The sequence below is a fragment of the Lactuca serriola genome, chromosome 4, assembly GCF_051521515.1.
Source record: "Lactuca serriola cultivar US96UC23 chromosome 4, Lser_US96UC23_V15, whole genome shotgun sequence".
Classification (NCBI taxonomy): domain Eukaryota; kingdom Viridiplantae; phylum Streptophyta; class Magnoliopsida; order Asterales; family Asteraceae; genus Lactuca; species Lactuca serriola.
In genome coordinates this window covers 364,314,615-364,337,414 of record NC_136411.1, presented here as the reverse complement: position 1 = coordinate 364,337,414, position 22,800 = coordinate 364,314,615, and positions in this window count along the sequence as shown.

Here is a 22,800-nt window from a genome sequence, read left to right as displayed (position 1 = left end):
AATCTAGCGTTATCGATTCCGTATAAAACCATGAATGTTCATTACAGAAAACTATAGTGATATGCGAAAATACTAACTCTGACTAGCTAAAGCTAATCATGAAGTATAAGTATTTTGTATGTGAAGCCATTTCATATTTGGTTCTTTTTGAAAACCCTGGATTTGGCAAGTGTACTAGTGTATTTTTAGTTCTATTTAGTATAAATAAAATCGTTAAAGAGTTTTAGATTGTAAACTAAAGGTGAATTATACATAATGTGAGTCATATAACCATACTTGATATGACTAGAGACCTTTCCAACATTCTTCAGGCGTCGAGTTAAATGACATTTGTCACCCTGGGCATGCCTGCCCAACTGTAGCTAACAGTTCGGGTGTGGGATTCTCAGTCCCGAATAGATCTATTCACAAATCTCACGCTCTCCCTCCAGGAAACTCTGGTTATACTATGATAGGATTTATCCATGTACACCTAAGGGTACAGTAGTGAAGTAGCGCCTCACAGTATCGTACAATATAGTTTACATGTAGTGTAGTAGCGTTCTACCATAGTGAAAATCCGAATGTATACTATTCGTAGAGTTAATTACAGTTATGAAAACGTGATAGAGTAGTGGTGCAAACTGTAAACTATTCCTGTTCTTAGTGCATATGTTTATTAGTGAAAGTTTCTATACTTGTTATGTTTAGAAAAATCCCAAACTATACCGATTATAGTTTGCATGAGTAACATAGTGAATAGCAAATCCGGAAAACTATGAAATTTCAGTGAAAAACGACCCTTATGCTCACCACAGTACAAAGGGGTTAAAGTATGAGAATTGCATGAGTTTTCAAAAAATTTATGTTTAGCTTGTATCCCCCCCCCTTGAAAACATTAAAAATACGGAAAAATGTAGGGGTATGAACTCACCTCGGGTGATTTGAATGAAGGATCGATACGGAATGTGGGGTGTTCAAGTGAAGCCTTGAACATGATTTGATCCTAATCAACAAGTAATGACACATAAAGGAGTCAAATGATGGTATTTCACCACTAGATGTGACGAAGAACCATTCTAAGAACTTGGGACTACTTGAACTAAGTGTTAGGACCTCAAAGGATTGCATGAGTGAGGTGTATGGCCACTTTAAAGGTGTGTATGGCCATGGGTGTGCGGCCCAAAGGGTGTATGGGCATACACTCATGATTGAAGGTGCCTTTGAGGTGTTTTCAAGGTCCATACTTGCATCCATGAAGTGTCCTAGGCCCATACTTGGTTGTAGTACAAGTTTAGGATCTTAGAAATGGGTTTATGGTCCTATGGTGTGTGTGTGTGTGTATGGTCGCACAAATGTGTATGCTGCTGCACACAGGAGTGTGTGGCCGCACACATGAGTGTGTGGCCGCACTCATTCAACGAGATGAAGAACGTGATGAGACTTGCATGATTCAAGGCCTAGATCAAGAGGTTCTTCATGCACAACAAGTTAATGGATGGATTACTCACATTTTTGAAGCTTTGGAAGGTTCAAAGTTAGAGAAACTTAAGAGGAAATGATGTTGTGTGCTGCCAAGGTACTAAAGGAATGAAAGGAAGGGGCTACCCTTTATATAGGGGTAAAGGTGCTGCCCAAAAGTGAGTGTGCTACCAAGGGAGTGGGTGTGCGGCCGCACACCCGTGTGTATGGCCGTACACTCCTCCAAGAGGTGTGTATAGCCTAATTTTCTCACTATTCAACACTCCGAATCATTCCTAAACTTAACCTTGGTTATTTATACAAGCTTAGAACACTTAAATGACCCCTTGAATAGCACTAGAAATCGACAAAACAAGTTGAATATTGATTGAATTGATTAATCGTACAAGATTGAAATTTCGGGTTGTCACAAATTTCTTCCTGTGTCATAGGGAAGGATATATAGTTATGATTGACAGGTGGAGGAACAGTATCATACCCTAGACCCTTGTTTTGATTATCTTTGAATTTTAATTGGTTTTCAAATAAGGACTCGACTGTCTTACTTGATACGGTATAATTTTTGAAACTAACATCTGTTTTTCCACACTTAATTTTCAAAGCGTCAAGTCTTCAGTTACAACAACAAGTTTTTTCTTAATGTGATCATAATTTTCACACTTGTTGCTGTAATCTTCTTGTAGTTTCCTAAAGTCCTTAGTCTTAGCCTCTAATTGAGTTTTCAGTGGTTTCCGACCTTTCCTAAGAGTATAGCCTTCGTATTTGAGGTCCTCATTTTCTCTTTTTAATAAATCGATTTGATCTCGGAGAAATTTAATCGTAGCTTCACAAGATGGAGTACATGAAACTTCATTTACCGGAATGGATGAGGAACTCATTTTTTTAAATATGCCCTGTGACTAAAAACTTAAAAGTCAACCTTAAAAGTCAAATTTAAAAAGTCAAACTCAAAAGTCATACCGAAAGGCTAAATTTGAAATTTTAAAAGGTAAACGAAAAAGTCAAAGTTTAAAGTCAAAGGTCAAACTTGAAAGTTAAAGTTAAAATTTTAAGTTTAAAAGATAAAAATAAAATCAAAAATTAAAAACTAAAATTTTGGGTTGAAAATGGAATTTTAAAATAAAAGAAATTGATTTTTTGGGGTTAAAAGTGCCGATTTTTGAAAGTTGAAACCGAGAAGGACAACTTACGTTTTAATTTTCGAAGGAAGGACACAAAGGATCTGCTAGTTGAGTTGGTAAGGGGCAGACTTGATCAACTAGAGGTCCCGGGTTCGATCCCCGGCACCCCTAAACCCGTCCCCCCTTTTTTTAATAAGAAGCTGCGATGCGAGGACTTCTATTGCTGCTGATCGAGATCGAACACGCGAAGCTGCAGACCGCAAACCCAGACCGAACACGTGCAAACCTCGAACCAAACACATGACTTCGGACCGAAAACTCCGGCCAAGAACTCCGACCGAAAACGTGACCGAGAACCTCGGAAATCGCTGGTTACGACGAAAAACAACGTTTTTTTGCTCCTTTTTACTCCAAAACTCGATCAAAAACTCGTTTTTATGAAAAACGCAAAGAACAAACCCCCTTATTTTGCCAAGATCTACCCAAAACCGCAAAAATCTCTTCAAAATAAGATCAAATAAGCTCTAGATCTAAAAAAAATTGATTGATACAACCAAGCTCTGATACCACTTGTAATTCCCAAATCTGCTTTTGTATCAATCAGATCCAATTGATGGTGCGGAATCCCAATCTATTGGATGATATCAGATCAAAATAGAAGATAAGGAGAAGAAGAAGAAGATGATGATGAAACTATGATGTATTCAATGAAATGAGTGAAGCTCCATACACATAGTTCACACACACTCTTCTCTCTATAGTTTCTCTCACACCTTAGAATGCACACACTTAAGTTCCTTGGCTATTGCCCTCACATGCACTCCTCACCCTATATATATGGACCTAAGGCCAGGCCCAAAATACAAATAATCAAATACTATTTTCGGCCCAAAATAATAAGAACAATAAATGCTTAGAAAAGAAAAGTATAAACCATATTTTTGACCCAACAATCTCCCCCTTGGTTTATAGCTTTCTTTTCTAATTGACCCATCAAATTAGCGTGGGTTGAATCCATTACTCAGAATTTATGAACACTCATGAGTGTTGTAGCACCACTTTGTCCAACATCTTAGACCTCTACAAGCCAACCCATGACAATCTTGATTCATATCTACTTCCAAAATATGACCGACTGTGGATAGTTTGAAAAACTTAGTCATTTAGGATGAACGGCCTAGTTATTCTGGAAGTCAAAACATGCAAAGTGAAACACAAGAATAATTGAATCCAATATGGTCTCATAACTTTTGAATATAAATAAAAACACATTTTATTTATCACCATATTGATTACTCATCATTCATTGCATACTGTTTCCAACTATGAACTTTATAGTTGAATTAAAACAATATTTGTCCCATGCTCCAAGTATGTACACTATGTTTTTCTAAACACTAGTCATGCCATACTCCAGGTATGCACACTATGTTTGTGTATGATCTTTACTTTGTGAAATAGATCGATTGAACATAATTCCAATGATTCTCATTTCCCAATCTCAATTCCTTACTACAAATGTAAGAATTCCAGATTCCTGCCATTTACGTAAATTTGTTAGATTCTAAACTTATATGCATTGGTCCTCTTGTAGTGATTATGCACAAAGTCACAAAGACTTTTCAACATACATTACAGAGTATTCCAATGGAGACCAACTCCATGGAACCGAAGTCTCATATTCAAAGTTCATTGCCTTTGAACATTTTTCTTGCATTAAGTTTCCTAATCTTACACGAATTTATTGAATAACTTCCACCAATAGGAACAACTCCATATTCCCATTTTAACTATCACTTCTGAACAAGAGTTACCTCTCTTCAGAATATGTCAATATGTTCCTTCCAAAATTAACACCATACTTCCAATTGTACTTGAGCAACCAATCTTTGGTAAACCTTAGATTGTACTCAACAATTGCTTAATCATTTTAGTCATATCCAGTTCTAGACTTTTCCCCTCTCAATGCCCCAGGCATTTGGAAAAAATTAGAAAGGATGAATATTGTAGCACATGCAATCGATCCTATATCTGAGGCATATGGGAATCGATTCATGATGTCTCACATAAAGACATGATACTAGACCAATGTTTTTGCTACAATATTTCTATTCGCCAAGTTCTCATAATTCAGATTATGAAAACGGATGCCGTAATCATAATCGAATTTTAGAACGCCAATATGTACCCATATATAGAATTTCCTTATGCTGAGCCATTCCAACATAACATTCATATATATACTTGACTAAATTTGATTAAAATCTCACGATCTAAGCTTATAGATTTGAGATGAAGTATAATTTCCCATCCCTTAATTATAGCAAAACAACTTTTCAACCCCTACAACTTCACGAATTGAAACTTGTGTTTTTCTATAATTAACATTGTTGTCTAATAATAATTATCATGCTCCCATTAACATGAGGATTATTAGCATAACACTTATGCTCCCACTAGCTTTGACATGTACTCAGAAATTGGCTGGACTTCTAGAAATCAATACTTTATTGACTTTCTTACCAAAGTTCAGACTTTTGATACGAAATGCTTTGACAAACTTTATCAAAATCATACACCTTTCCTTAGATAGAACACATGTGTCTCTCAATTGTTTAGACCTTTGTAATTTCTCACAAGTCCTTGTTAGTGTGCTGGTTAACAACACATGTTCCACTAACGACTTTGAGAATGCAAATATCACAATTGCTATCTAGTTAAAATCTACTTAGTGAAAGTGTTTCCTCACCATCATTTTCATGAATTAGAGAGAAACCTTATGAAACTTAGATTTTATGGTGTATGTGTTCCTATCCATGTGAATTTGTCAAAACCATAATCACAAGACAATGTTATTGACAAATCCAAACTCTTATGGATTGAACTTGTGCAATCTTAACTTCTTGCCACCTGGCAGCTCAAGGGCCTACCATTGCTTCCAAGTTGTTATGCAACCAATTGAGAACTCTAAGAACTCATATGCAAAGCCATCTTTAACTGGAATGGGCATAGAAGTAGGAATATGTCAACATGATAGGTTATAAAGCTCACGTCGTGTGCTAGTGTTAAACTACAGGTTTTTATTCTTGATTATATCTTGAAATTCTTTTCAGGATCTTTAAGACTCCCACTGTCCTCTTGACATATAAGACTATCTTGCCAAATATTCAAGAGATAGTGTGGATTATTTATCAAGACAAACACTTCACACAGTTGGCTTAAGTTGGTCTTTGTTTTATCCAAAACATCACAACTTACCAATTTCAAATGTACAAGAGCAGGACACTTTTACTCTTACATTTGAAAAGTGTTTTAAACCTTTCTTTAAGATATGTCACTCAACTTATAGTCTTGGAGTATGACTCTAAGACTTGTTTTGGAATGAAGTATAAATCATCTTCTTGATTTAACCATTCCAACAATTGAAGATTCCTCTTCTTAGTCAAAAGAATGAACTAAGATTTCCTTAGAGGACTAATTGTGATATGAATTCTAAATCATTAAGATGATCACAAAACCTGATACTAAAGTACTCTACCATCTTTTCGGATTTGAGAAACTTTTATCCTTCTTTAGTAAATCATGACGAATAGTATTATCGATATTTTGTGGTGGACTTGACCAGTGCACAAGAAGGTGTACTCGATCCCTTAGTCCTTCACTTGACTCACATATACATGTGAATAAGGAACTAGTCTTAATTTTCCAAAGCTGAAAGTTCTCATTCATCATATTGTACAACTTGTATGATTCAAAGTTTCTATCCAGCTGAAACCTTGGGTGATTAAAAGCTTTCCTTATTTGGTAAATTTAGACACTACCATAAATGAAAGGATCAAATTCATATTTCCAATATTGCTAGAAACATACAAACATCAAGTTTTCATAAATGCCATTGCAAGGAGATATAAAGAAAAGTAAAACAAACTTTTATTTATTTATAAAATGCGGAATTTTTTTCCTTACAATGAAACTTTAAATGAAAACTATGCTATTACATGTTTTCCTAGCGATCTTTCATAACTCCTAAGAGTAGCTCAAGAATCCAATCTTCAATCAAGCGATAGAAATCCATCTTCACGGTCAGATTCAACATATTCTTTCTTTAATTTTCCTTCACTTTTCCTTTGATTCTTAAAACATCAACATGTGACCCAGTCACATCATGTAATAAGAATCTTAGAATCGAAACTTAATCGAGTTAGATAGTGGACTTTACCTGAAGTAGAGTCAAACTTATTGACTTTACTAGCCTTATGATCTTTCAGGTAAATTGGCATCTTCACAACCAATGCACTTTCCTTTTGGAAATAGAACCATATGGACCCTTTGGGAATGGTACATGGGACAATACTAGACTTAACATTTCTCTTTACCATTTGGTCAACCGATTTGACTATGTCCAATCCCTTTCCATTGGGAAGAGAAAGCTTTTACTGGGTATACAATGTAACCACTGTCAATGTGCATTGAAGGTTTGGAAAGTTGATCTTCTAATCAAATTTGTTTTACTAGTTCTCAAATCATTTCTGATTTAGTAGCACAAAGCAAATAGATAAGATTATTAAGGGTTATGTCATAGTCTATTTCATAGTAGTCCCAAAGGTAACTCACTATGTGACTTAGAAAGTGATTGAACAACCAACTTTCTTAAGACTTTGACACCCAACTCTCCTGGCTTGTCAATATGTGACCTCATCTCCAAGATGCGATCACACTTAGACCTTGCTTGCCAATAGGGCTAGAATGACCTTGAACTTGTGGGTAAGGGAGAATAATTAGAGGAGGTGGAGGAAGTGAAGTTCCAAGAGATTTGGGAAGATCATAGATGTCTGAACTAGACATCTTTTTGGGAGATATTCAAGATAGTTGCTTTAAAGTCCTTAATATAACACCCAATATGAAATATTAAGGCTAGGACCCAACACAATACTTTTATAACTTGGAAGAGGGATGTTGTAATCCAAGATATAAAATATTTGAAGGTAGGCGAATGAAGATTCACCAATTTCCACCATGAAAACCGAATAATTTAATTAGGTTTTACTTGGATTTGAAACTCCTAGATCTTTTAAGATTCATTGAACTGTTCAATGGCATGTTTCAATCTCGAGTGTGCCCTTCAGGTTTTGTGACTGGGATGCCGAGGATCACAAAACAAGGTGTGAAGTAACCATGCAAATTACTTGGTACCCTTAATATTTACCCCTTAATCGATGTGCCGGTTAACCACACACACTCCACCGATACTATGATAAACATTAAGTTACCCTTTGCCTGCCTTGTTAAATCAAGCTAGTGTGTCGGTTAACCACACACACTCCACTAACCGACTTAAACAAAGTGCAAAGTGTAATTTCATGGATTAGCACCTTATTTATATTTTCCTAAAGTAACTAAGATTGGGAATTATAAAAACATTTTAGTTACTTCATATTTATCATTAATACGTTTAATGAAGGGAGAATTCTAGTCCTTGTCCTACCCGTTCGGCTAACGGCCCTCCACCAATCAAGGAAGCTGTGGGTGAGAGTGGACACCCATTAAACTGCCATTTTATAGGCAATAACCTCATACCCCCTTATAGACCGACTTTGTGAATGAGGCCTACTAATGGTAAGACAACTTGCTCTTATACACACACACACACACACACACACACATATATATATATATATATATATATATATATATATAATTAACTTATAATATTATAAAGTATAAGGGTTGAATTTTAACTTTTAAAATTCTAAGGGCTTAACTTGGAATTAAAGTATTCATAAGAGAAAACTTTTCAAATTCCAAAACTTGAGGGCATATTTTGAAGCTATTAAAAACTATTCAATTTCCATAACTTATGTGTTTAAAGTAGTTTTAATCCAAAAACTCTTCAAGTTCCATAATTTGAGGACAAGTTGTGGAAGACATTAAACTATTAAAAGAATGTGACTTTTCTTTATTCATAACCTATGGAAATATTTATGAGTTTTATGAATCTTAAATGTGACTTTTCATATAACTTGAGGACAAGATAGAAAAACACATTTTAGAATCAACTCTAAGATTAATTTGGATTGAAAACAACAATTTCACATAACTTTTTCTATTAATCTAAGCAACTCATAAGAACAAGATAATTCAAATCAAACTTTTTCATGTAATTAGCCTGAACCTTAAACTAATACAAAACATGAATCTATTGACAATTATATTTAAAATTGGATTAGCATGAACATTACCACATGAAAAATAGGTTTATAAGTTGAAAAATAGTTTAGGGTAATGTTCCTAGTCCATTTACAGCCAAAACAGTCGAAGATATGATGTATGGGGGTGCAACTTGTGACAACCGTCAAAATTCGAGTCGGTTATAGATTTGAAGAAACTAAGTTGCATGTATAGGCACGACACATACTAGACTTAGCAACTAGAAGCTAAGTTATAACCTACTAGAAACTTGGAAACAATTAGAAACAATGGATAGTGTACTTAGATTTCACATTGATATGTGAATTCTACTACTAATTAACTGTAGTGACTATCCATATTTGGGTCACTCTTTGACTCGAACACCTTTTCATGAATCATATACACACATCATGCACTTGACCTAGAAGTAGAAATTAGGTCAAAGTCTCATAAAAACATAAGTCAAAGTTGAAGACTACGACTAGTATACTTGATTCCTCAATTTCGCTTGAATCTCAGAATCACTACATAGAATGCCAATAAACCGATAAAAATAAATTACAAACATTATTTGTAACTATAAAAGAGCTATAATACCATAAGATAATTTAAAGTCTCAAATATTCTATTTATTTTAATATCCAATGATTTATTAAACTCCAAAACCCTAAAAGCCCTAAAAACTCATATTTATAAACTTTAACCTTAAAAATCCTATAAAAACAATTATGAACCCTATCATATTATCTTATCATAATAATTATTATGAAATACAATCAATGAAAAATAAAGATTTAATTATTAACATTTACCTTTGATTTATAAGTCAAAAATCAAGAGTTTTATGCATAAAAACTAGGTTAAGGTGAACATTCTATAAAAAGTTGGATATTTTTATAAAATATTTGAATTTTTATAAAAGAAACAAGAGAGTGGGAGCCTCTCCTCCCCTAAAATTAGTTTTCTCCCTCCCCATATCTCTCTCTCACACTCTCATTCTCCAACATACACACATCTCTCTTCTTTCTCTCTTTAGAAAACTCTCTCTACCTTCTCTCTAATTTTTTCTCCAAACACCACAAACACAACCTCTTAACCACGAAATTATGGAGATTCATAAGGGGTTTTCAAGCCACTAATAAATTTAAGGTAAAGAACGTACATCTCTTGAAGATCCACAACAATGATTTAAGCCATGCATGTGCATTTTACTTTAAAAACCGACTTCTACTTCTTCATCTTCTTCAAACAAGTTTTCTTTTTGTTAAAATGGTTTTTGGAACATCATGGATGTGTTTTAACACCATGGATGTATAATAAACAAGGTTGCATGTTCATGATCTTAGTGCAAAAATCGCTTTTAAGGACTAAAACATCAAACTCAAGTTAAGAGTTTTTGAGAAACAAAATTTTGTTCATAAATGCATGTATACATTTTGATAAGTTTTAATATTTTGTTCTCTGGAAACATGACTAAAATATGAGTTTATCATGATATATTTAAGATATTTCAAATGATTTACTCAAGGAAATGATGAAAACTCACATTTCTAACCAATCATCATGCATGCAATCTACCAAATTTCTTTACCTGAATTTAAACTTCCATATCTCAGTCATTTCTTAACCAACATTCGTGATTCTTTTTCTGAAATATAATATTTTGAGTTATCTTTCAAGCCCGTCTAACCTCACTGGAAAATTCGAAAATTTCTATTTTTAACAATTTTTAAAAAATGTTGCTCAAACAGCACTTTCCTCATGGACATTTGTTTTGTGTTGCATGTTCAAAGGACTTATTCATCACTAAAAACCATTCACAAATTATTTGGAACTGTTAACATCATTTGTTAATAGGTACAAAAAGATCTGGATTCAAAAAGTCTTTGGAACATGTTGCAAAAATTCTCAAAGTAACATCAATAATCTTTACCAAAATCACAAAAACCAAGTTTTCTCTATAATTGTTTGAGCCTTTAGGCATGTTTTTCGAAATCAAAAATATGAAAACAATTTTTCATTGTTATTAAATTGTTTGAAGATGGATTCTGGAAATTTTCAGCTCAATATATATATATATATATATATATATATATATATATATATATATATATATATTTATTTTTACATGAAAATAATAAGAAAATAGAGTGTGAAAGCATATAAATTACTTAACATTGTAAATAAATTTTGGAAATATTTGCGGGTGACTCGTTAAGTAAATAAACATCTATCATAAAGTTTCATCGATTTTTGTTACTGTTTAGTATAGTTTTTAATTTTCTTTTTATTTAGCTCCAATAAATCATAAAAGCACCTTAGTGAATGTGAAAGTATCATTTCTTATTTTTCGCAGCTTGTAACTTATATTTAAGACTTAGAAAAAGGTTTTGGGAAATTTTCAAAATGTATATCTATTTTTCTTGAATTCTTATGTTTATAATGAACTAAAAACAAGAAAAATAGTTTACTCATCCCAAATTCATAAAACTTTACCCGAAATTCTTATAATATGTTAGGATGATACATAAAAATTTTGATAATTTTATCTGATGTATGCTATTTTTCTTCTGTTTTCCCAAGATTAAATACACTTAAATGTACAAAAATCATAAAATTGGGTTAAACAGTTTATAAATCCATTTTTATATTTTTCCCAGCTTAAGTATGTGTAATAACACTTGTAAAAAACGTTTTGTGAATTTTTGAAACTGTTATCTATTTATATCTATTTTTATAGAATAAATACACAAAAATCAGAAACATTATGTTAAACTTACTGAAAACACATATTAATATTTTTCCCAGCTTATTTACACTGTAACACACTTACACAAAAATTATAAGATTTTTTTTATGATAATTTACTATTTTTCCATGATTTTATGAATATTCAAGTAATTAAATGGTGAAAAATAGTTAGACGGATCAAAAATTCAAGAAAATTTATCTTATGGTCTTTGACTTCAATTAAAACTATAATGAAAAGTTTGGGAAAGTTTAGATCCAAATTGATTTAGTTTTTGAATATTTAATCATTGGAACACCTCTTAAAATGTTAAATATTAGACAAAATTGCAAAAATGGTCCTTGTAGTATGCATTTTTTTGGGGTTTTAGTCCAAACCATGACTTTTTTGGATTGGTGGTCTTTTTGAGGTAGTTTTGTTGCGTTTTTGGTCCTTCGGTAAAGTGAAATGACTGTAATACCCTTGGGGTATTGATTTTTCATTTTTCTTTCAATTTTTTAAATCTAATAATTATTTTAATAATTAAAAAAGAGAGGCCCACCTCTCTCTCTCTCTCTCTCTCTCTCTCACTTTCACTCACTCACTCACTCTCTCTCTCTAGAAAACTCAAGCAGAAAACGGAGGCTGTTACCCTCTTTTCCAGCCATGTTTCTCTCCTCTTTCTCGATGACAAGCAAGCCAAACAACAATCGATACTTGGTTTTGCTACCTCTCTCCTCTTTTTTCACTTATATGGACTTGGAGGACTCGTCTTCACCACCGATCATCCATATCGTCGGCATACAAACCCACCAGATTTCTATAGGTAAAAAAACACCAGTTCTTACCAACATCCTCGTCTGCTTCCCCTCTCTCTCATCTAATATATTTATGGAGGTAAAATCGCATAGAACATTGGCACACAAATCATCGGGAAATGGGAGAATGGAGGTTTGATTTTGGGTAACTGCATCGAGAAATTAATCACTTTGGTAACCAGGGTAAAGAACATGGAAGAAGATGGATATTCCCTTCATCATCATCGACTATCGATCACATGCTTTTGCTCTAAGGTATCTTCTCCACTTTTAGGATTTTCAGACACCTAATCTTTCTCATCGTTTCCCATCTAATCATCCTCAATCCAAGGGTTTTTGGAAGAAGCTGGATAACCCCCTCTCATTTCTTAAAATAATCTCCTAGCGACTTTGTTGATTTGGGATTCACTTGTCTCTTTTTTCAAAAGTTACCAATTTCTTCCCAATTGAATGGAATTGGAAGATTTGATGTTGGCAATAGTTTCTAATAACCTCGATGGGTATTTGGATTTGCAACATTCTAATTGAATCCAAATGTTATCCTTCAAGATAGAGTAACGGTTGGTAAAGGAGATAGAGATTCTTCTTCTGATTCAGTAGTTGCGGTGCAGATGATTGTACCCAATCTGCTCTAGTTGAAAGTGAGCTGGTCTCCAAACGGCGACCTAAGAACCAGGTAATGTGTTGTTTACTTCATTTTCCCTTTCATCATTTTTGTTTCCTTTTGCATTTTATATTCTTATGAGATCATCTGCTATCAGAAAAGATGTATGTCTGTTTCTTGATCGTGGGGTGGCTTGAACACAGTGATGATGATGATATTGTGAAGGAAACAAGAAGATGGTAATGTGTTAGAAGGTTTCGTCGTGTCTCTAGAGAGAGAGAGAGAGATGTGGGCCCAAATTAATTAATTATTTTCTTTTTCATTTAAATCAAAATAGAAAAAACATAAAAAAAATATATCATAAGGGCATTTCAGTCATTTCAATTTTACGAGGGACCAAATCTACGTACAAACATGCCCAAAAGGACCACGAATCCAAAAAAGTCGAGGTTTGGACTAAAACCCAAAAAAATGCATACCATAGGGACCATTTTTTCAATTTTGTCTAAATATTAACATTTCAATAATGAGAATTTTCCACTTAAATTGTTATATAACAATTGATTCATTGAAATATAATTTTCACAAAAATATGTTTTTACCTTATCAATATTAAAGTTTGACACAATATTGGCATATTTCTATTGTAGTAGTATATATACTAGTGTTAGCTTTCTATTAGAGACTCATTAGTGTGTAACATCGTGTAGGAATTGATAGTGGTACAAGTGGATCATAGTTAAAGGCACCATTTGCATCATCTCAATGCATATTGTGAGTATTCACGACTCCCCCTATCTTCGGTTTTTATGTTTTGGGGTGGAAAAGCATGTCCTAAAATATTTATGTTCGTTGGGTTTAATTTGAATTGTATCAAACTTTGTTGTTATATGTTGATATGTGTGTGTATGTTATTGTTAATTCATGAGGACTTATCACGTTTAATTCCCTGGAATCAGTTCACACAACTCACTAACTCATTTGAGCCTCACTCGCACGATTTGCTTGAGTGCATTTTACCATATTTCCCTATGTTAGCGATAGACATAGAAGAGGGCACCCTCGGTCATTAGGCTTGGGTTGTGAACTCATGGTATAATCATTATGCACATACGAACTTTGTATCTCGTTTTAGCAACAAACTTTATTTCCCATGAGAATATGAACGTTGCATCTTATTTGTGCAACATACTTTATCTCTCATGATGACAACGAACTTTGTTTATGTAAACTTATTTACTCAATTGTAATATGTTTCTATTTATAGAAACTTTATTTCCCATGAGAATATGAACGTTGCATCTTATTTGCGCAACATACTTTATCTCTCATGATGACAACGAACTTTTTTATGTAAACTTATTTACTCAATTGCAATATATTTCTATTTATAGAAACTTAATTTCCCATGAGAATATGAATGTTGCATCTTATTTGGGCAACATACTTTATCTCTCATGATGACAACAAACTTTGTTATGTAAACTTATTTACTCATTTGCAATATATTTCTATTTATGGAAACTTTATTTCCCTTGAGAATATGAACGTTGCATCTCATTTGGGCAACATACTTTATCTCTTATGATGACAATGAACTTTGTTTATACAAACTTATTCACTCATTTTAACAATATACCTTATTTATGGAAACTTCTACTAAAACTTTGATTACGATTCATGAATTCAATATTATTATTAACCCGTGAGTACTCACCAACTATTTTTATAGTTGACGCTCGTTTTACATGCTTTTTCAGGAATCATCGAGTAAGTGGCACTTAGGGACACATCACTTTTAGGAGCATTCGCATGTTTTGTATTTCAGTTTACATTGTAATTTCTTTTAAAAATTTGTTCAAACCCATTGTAAATTTGTAAAGATTTTTAAACTATGGTTGGTTTTGTCTTTTAACTTTTGCTATGAAACCCTTTATACTGCAACACCTCGTGTTTCCGCTTTAGCGGGGTGTGACAGAAATGGTATCAGAGCCGAAGGTTATAGAGAATACCGGTTTTCCTTTGGAGAACCACAACTATAGCCTAAAAAAATTCAAAACGTTTTTGAAATACTGAACATACCACTTTTATAGCTAATTCGAGTACGCATTATTTGACTTTAATTATGTATAGCCTGACCAACTATGCTTACTTAAGGAAAGTTAATGTGAGGCTGGAAACGGTTATACTAGAATTATGTTCAAAACAATTTTCAACTTAAACTTTTGAAAAACAAAATTTTCGGTGTGCGTACGAGCATTGCATATTATAGGCATTCATCTAGATACACTTAAAAACTAAGTGCACCTCTATACCAATGCCTTTATTTAGAAATATTCTTATCCCTTATCAAGTGATAGGTTAACCACTTAGGTTATATCAGTAGCCACTCTAGGAGCAATGCACTTAGTACTAAGAATGGGTATTCCTCGGTAGCTATTGAATTTAGATCTAAGATTAGTAGCTAGATATACACTAGTAATAATCTTAAGTTGGAACATATACCAATTATTCCTGAATACCTCTTCATCATCTTCAAGAGTTACAACTAGGAAAAAGTGTTTCGATACCGACATGAATGATAATTGGACCATCGCGTAAGGAGGTAGATGAGTCACCATAAAGTAATCACTTGGATACCATTTGCGGGCATTCCAGATTCGACTCACAAGGAGACACGGAGGTTTAACCCATAAGTGAGACCTTATTACTACGCTACGATTTAGCTCTAGGTTGTTTCCACCTTGAGCTTAAAACTTAACATAAGATGTCCCTTTGACCTCTATAAAAGGTCGTAAATTGCATTGACACCATGAAACGTTTTTCAAATAATTTTTCTTGTCCTTTATCTTGGGGAAAAAGACATCGGTACTCGCCTTATACTCGACTTGTACTCGCCTTAGTATTTAGGTACGATCAACTACACTAACATACTTTCTCCTTACTTCTTAATCTTCCATCGAAAAGTTATTTTGCTTCATCGTTTTTACTTATCATCAATAAAATATTTTATAGACACATCATACAACTTACTAGACCTTTCCTAACAATGTAAGCCCTATTCTTGCTAAAAATCTTTTGACAACTTGCTTTAACTGAACACTTTTCTACAAAACTCAATTTAACCAATATTGTTTTTAATCTTGCTATTACAATTTCATTTCAAATCCATTTCAATGGATATATGTGCTTTTAAGGGCATATAAACCATTTTAAACATTGCTTACCATTTTGACACGTTTTCGAAAAATGTAGAAACATTTTCTTTTATAAAAGTGTTTAAACTCGATGCTATAAAACTTAAACATATGACACTGAAGTTCATATTATGTGAAAAAGTTTCATCGTGTGACAACCCAAAATTTATTCCCTCGTTATAACCCGTTTCCGTTAATAGAATATTCTATTTTTATTAAGATTCCGTTAACACTTGGAGTGCACAAATCAATAAATGTTTTATTTTATTTTATTTATTAGTGTCGTAATGAAATAAATGAAAACACGCGAATTGCCCTCCCGTTTAGTTGGAAAAAGTTTTTAATTACGATCATTTAATCAGGTAAAAATTTCAACCCCGTTTAGCGTCAGTATCGGGTAAATTCCCACCTAGTCAAAAACCCAACCCCTATATAAAGGGTGAATGGGCACTACATGGAGCTTTTTACCACTCTAGTCACTCTCTCTCTACTTTCTCTCTCTAGAAGTTGGGTTTATTCAGAAATCACCTCATTCAAGCTCCAAAATCGTAAGTAATACTCCCTAGCTTGTTGTTTAGCTTTGCATTCATACAAACCCGGGATTTAATCACTCAAAAACCTTAAAAACTTGAGTTTACGATTTGGGAATACCTCCCAAAACCGTAAACACCCTTAAGGGGGTTTTTTAAGCCCAAAATCCCTCCAAAACTCTTCTAATACTCGTCCTTAACTTAGAAACGTACATGCATGAAGCTAGAAACCAAAAATCGGGCTTTAGGAGGGTAAACATGGGTTTACGGTCCATGAATATGCATGAACCGTAAACACCAAAACCGTAAACACCTTAAATGGTGTTTTGGTGCCCCTAACTCCTTCCTTAACATGATTTTTGGGCTAGAAACTTGTTTGATTGAGCTTAGGACCACAAAACACGAAGTGAATGATGGGATAAAGGGTTTACGGCTATAAACCCTAGTGTTTACGACCGTAAACTCCCAAGGAGTGGTCCAAGGACCGCAAACTCCAAGGGAGTGCCCCATTTGAACCCTAAACATGTCACACCCCGAAACCCAGGGCGGAAATGTTCCGGGGCGGAGGTGACTTCATGTATGTATCATAACCAATGTACATAGTAAGCGAAGTAAACAAACATTACATTACATATTAGAAATTACATTTGTTTGAAAACTAAGTTGTACAAGTGTTATACATAGTATATATGAACAAAAGTAAGACGTGTCTTCTATGCACTCCGTCTTTGCCAAAAGGATCATCGGGTACCTGTCTAATGCGGACCTGAGAATACAAGCAGTTTGAAAATCAGCATAAAGCTGGTTAGTTCATAAGCGGTTTTGTTTTCTGAAAATGTACAATTTTCCTTTTTGTTTTCTGAAAAAGTTACGCACCAAGAAAATCCCATATTTTCTTAAAAGTTGGTTACCAATCCGAAATGTAATGTAAATAATGTATACTGAAAACATGGTTACCCTTGTGAATTGTTTAGTTATCTGATTTGTTACACGAATCTGGTTATATACAAATGTTACCCCAGGAAAATCCCATATTTTCCTAAATGTTGGTTAGCATTCCGAAATGTAATGTAAAAGATGTATTCCGAAAACCTGGTTATCCTTGTGAAATGTATTAGTTTTAACACGTATATAAAACTAATATGTACAAAGTAAACTAGTTACTAAATCCATTTTTACTAACAAGTAAATCTCTGTTATCCAAATTGCGAGTTCTATAACCATACTATAGACTAAATATGGCAATAAGTAGTCCACATCACCTTATGACATTCGTCACCCTTGAACCTTTCGGTTCGGCTGTAGCTAGCAGCCAGGTGTGGGGTAGTCAGCCCCGTATAGATCTATACACTCAAGTCACGCTCCCTATCTAAGAGATTCTGGTTACGGGTGCGGTCCTCCACTCGCGTATCTCTGTGGAGTGTTCACCGAGGACGTGTCTCCAATTTATAGGAATAACAAATTTACTAGTAATAATACAATAATCCTCCACTCGCGTATCTCTGTGGAGTGTTACCGAGGACAAAATAGTGTACTAAGTTTCATGTTTAAAAGTTCAAATGTTATGATTTTAATTGATATAATGTGGAAAGACATTTGTGAAAAATATAAAATACAACATTTTATAACGTTTTTCACAAATAATATGGTTAAGTGTTCTGCAAGTTCAAACGGTTATCTGTTATGATTATCCGTGTTAAAAGCATATCTAATATGAAACACAACACATATAAAACAAGTTTTGAGTGCAAATATTCCTTTCACTTTGCTTGTATTCCCCCCTGAAGACAGTGAAAAACATTGAAAAATGGTAGGGGTATGAACTCACCAGGCGAGAAAACGTGACAGTTTGAATTCTAAGCATTAGTTCGGGGCTTGATAACACGCGAGGTTCCAATGTAATATGGAATGATACACAAATGTATCTAATTAGACTTCAAACCACTAATTAGATAAGAGTAAACACTTCTAGACGTGAAAACACTTCAATCCAAGTGTTTGGAGTCACCCGGGTAGCATCTATGGACGAGTATGGTTTGGATATGGAGTTTACTCCCCAAGATTAAACTCCTTTCGGTGTTTACGGTCCAAATGACCAATTCCCCATGAGGTTACGGCCATAAACTCATGGTGGGGTGTTCTTGGTTGCTAAATGGCCTTATCTCACTTGTGGGTTGATGGTAGACTTGGTTTCAAGGATTTTGAATGAGATTTGGACAACCTAAGGACCATTTGAGGAGTTTACGGCAGTAAAATATGAGTTTACGGCTGTAAACTCTTGTGTGACATGTTTCAATGGGTTTTGGTGGTCTTAGGTCGATTACAATGCACCAAGGAAGGTTCTAGTGTTGATTCTATGGCTTAGGAAGTGTTTGGGACTTGAATTGACCTTGGAAAAGTAGTTTACGGTCTATGAAGATGTTATTGGGTGTTTACTACCTTAAACACATGAGTTTACAACCTTATACTCATGTTTGTCCAAGATTCATGGGTTTTAGTGGTTGAAAGATAAGCAAACTAGGTTCTAGGTTCATTTCCAAGCCATACAAGGTGTTAAAGGCACTTTAACACCCAATTGAAGAGTTTATGGTCTAAGGAGATGAGTTTATGGTCTAAGAATGTTTTTGGACCGTAAACTCTAGTTTGCTCCATTTGTGCATGTTTTGGTGCATTTCTTGAAGGGTTACAAGGTTCTATGCACTCATGGAAGTTCATTTGAGGTGTTTAAGGGCATACTAACACCCAACAAGGTGTTTAAGGTCTATGAATGAGGGTTTACGGTCCAAGCATGTTCTTGGACTGTAAACTCATGTCCATGCCTCATTTGGTGCGATTTTGGGGTCCTAAGCTCATGCATGCAAGTTTCTAAGTCGAATCTAAGCACTAGAAGTGGTTTGGAGGGGTTTTTGGGCTCCAAAACCCTCATAAGAGGTGTTCACGGTTTTGGTAGGGTCCCCAAACCGTAAACACATGTTCATATGTGTTTCTGGTGATTCCAACATGAATTTGCATATTATACAAGTTAAGCAACAAGTTTAGTACCAAATGATGCTTGAAATGAGGTCTTTGGGCCAATTTCGAGTTCTAGAGAGAGAGTGTAGTGAGAGAAAGTTTTTAGAGAGAGAGAGAAAAAGCCTCAAAATGATGTCACTCAATCCCTTATATAGGGGTTGATTTTGTGGCCCGGAGGAATTCTACCCGATACTGACGTTAGACGCGGCTTTTGGTCGTACCCGAAATTTTCTGCCGTAACTCAACTTGGATGAAACTAATAATTTTTCAAATAAATATGGAAAATATTTTAATGTTTATAACGTATCCCGACACTTACGAAAACGAATTAAAAGTCGCGATTAAATTAATTTAACGCAAAGGTTAACGGAACAAATTGAATACAACGGGAGCGGTTTTATTTAACGGGAACGGTTTTAGTGACGGAATAAATTACAGGTTGTCACAAAACACCCCTCAAGCCTTGGATTTGACCCTAGAACCCTTCCTAGTGATACAAGAAACCTTAAGGCACACAAATATACTCCTCCCATGAGTTTACGGCCGTAAACTGATGGGGGAATTGGTCCCTCAACCGTAAACTCACCTAAGGTGAGTATTTGAGGAGTAAACTCCATTGTGAGGCATTACACTAATTCCTTGCAACCCAATATCCTTCTAGCATATAAAATAAAGTGTTTTCATGCATTAAGGTGTAATTACTTACTTATTTAATGATTAGATAACTAATTAGACACCATTACGTGTCACTACGTGTTTCATAGGATCCGTGTGAGTGTTCATATTCTCATTTGGCGTCTAGCATTCTACCCGACAACTTTACCCACTAAACTCGCTGCAGGTGAGTTCATACCCCTGAATGAATCTTTTCAAATGTTTTTACATGTTTTAGGGGGGGGGGGGGATACAAGTTAAATGCAACAAGTGTTAGTATCAAATCATATGTGATTTACAACCTGCAACTAAAAAGGATTCTCTATACTTTTAGCTACTTATCAATAAAATTGTTTTAAATAATTATCAAATGCATTTTCAAGGTTAGATTGTTGTTAAACTATTTTCAAACTGTGTTTAAACTACTTTTCTTTAAACTATATCTACACTAATATATTTATATAAGTAAGAATTGAAGGACTTAGGACCGATAGCTCGCCTTATTTCCTGTTCTTCTTTGATTGTGGTCTTAGGGTATATTGTTATCCGTCCGACTGTCGTTGATTTCTTAGTTATATATCATATATATTTGTATTAGATATGAAAGTCTTCATCTTATTCAATACCTTTGTAAATCAAAGGCATGCAATCCCACGCTCTATTTAACTATAATAGGTATAGTTAAGACTACTGCTCGTTGCCTCTATTACTACTATACTCACTATAATTACTACTATTACAAGTTAATGCACGTTAAAGAGAACACTCTATGTACTATACTAAAAGTTTACTATACTATAACAGAAGAGAATACACTAATCCAGAGTATAACACACTATCCCTCTATACGGTACTCTACTGCGCAAACAACATGTAACCAGAGCTTCCCGGAAGGAAAGCAACACTACATGTATAGATCTATACAGGGCGGACGCTATTACATCCCGACTGTTAACTACAGTCCGAGCCGGCTAGGCCCAAGGGTGGCACTACATCACTACACTACGTATGACCGGGAAGGTCATCAGACCCTCTATTATTATTCAATTTGGTTACATGAGAAATCTCATCCATATCTAAATTAACACACTAAGGTGCTGTTTGTTTTTTCTGAGGCAAAATGTCTGCAGTCTGCGGACCATATCTGTAGACCTCTGCAGTAGAAGAGGTGGACCAAACGTCTGCAGTCTGAAAAAAGAAGATTGTTTGTTTTTTTAACATCTGCTGGCTACTAAAATAAACCGAAATCTAAATAAACTGATTTTTTTAAACTTCAAAGTGATTTTTAATATTTTTATGACTTTGTTATAAATAATTAACGTATATATTTGATAAAAACCAACAACTTTGGTTGCAAAGTTATAACTAAACATTATAAATAGTGATCAAAGAATTTGATACACAAATGGATGGAAATAAACTTCGATTTTTTCAATTAAATCCAATAAAAACGTACGATAAATATTTTCTTGAGAAATTGACGATACTGTATTAAATAATGTTTTACAAAATTTGACAAAAAAATATATGAATATATTATGATTTTTTTTTTCATATTTATATAAACAACTTCAACGACTATTATTGTAATAAATCTTTATTTATAAATTTGTCAAAAATATCATGTTTGTATCGTCGAATGTTGTTTTTAAATTTTTTAATTTTTTTTCAAATTGTTTATCATTAATAAAGCTGGAAAAAATATAAATTAAAAAAAACTTAGAAAAAAATAAAGATATATATGTTTTTTAGGCTAGAAGATGTCTAAAGACGTTAGAAGACTCTGGTCCACATCTGCGCCAACAAGAGGGCGCGCATACATTTTTAGATCTGCAGTCTTCAAAAAAACAAACAGTCTGCAAAGGCTAATGTCTACGTGTGGTCTGCGCGGCGCAAACAGAAGAGGTCACGCAGATCTGCAGACAAAAAACAAACACTACGTAAGACTTAAAGTCTAAGCTAACTTCCCGAAGTAAAGAAATATATATTACTAATTGAAGTTTGCAATACTACTACAGCCAACCAGCAATACTTTTCCTTATTTACGTTACTTGAAGGAAATTCATTACCTTGTTTTTATGACTGAAAGTTTCAATGGAAATACTTTTACACACACGAAGGATTTAACTTACAAATGCTCAATTTTGGAAAATATAGGATTTTCTACGGATTTCTTCTATTCTCAAACAGTAATTACAGCTCTTACATTACATGATTGTAAACACTTTTATATAAACAACAACACCAAATTCTTATGAACTCACCAGCTTTATGTTGATACTCGTTTTCAAAATAACTTGTATCCTTAGGTCAAAGATAGACAGGTACTGGTGCAGCTTTTGAGAAGATGGAGCGTATACAAGACTCATCTTTTATTTTGTTATACTTTTGGTGTCTATCAAAACTATACAGAACACGCTTTTAATTAAATTTACTATATTAATACAATGGTTGTTGTCGCTTGTTTTTACTATTATGCAATTGTT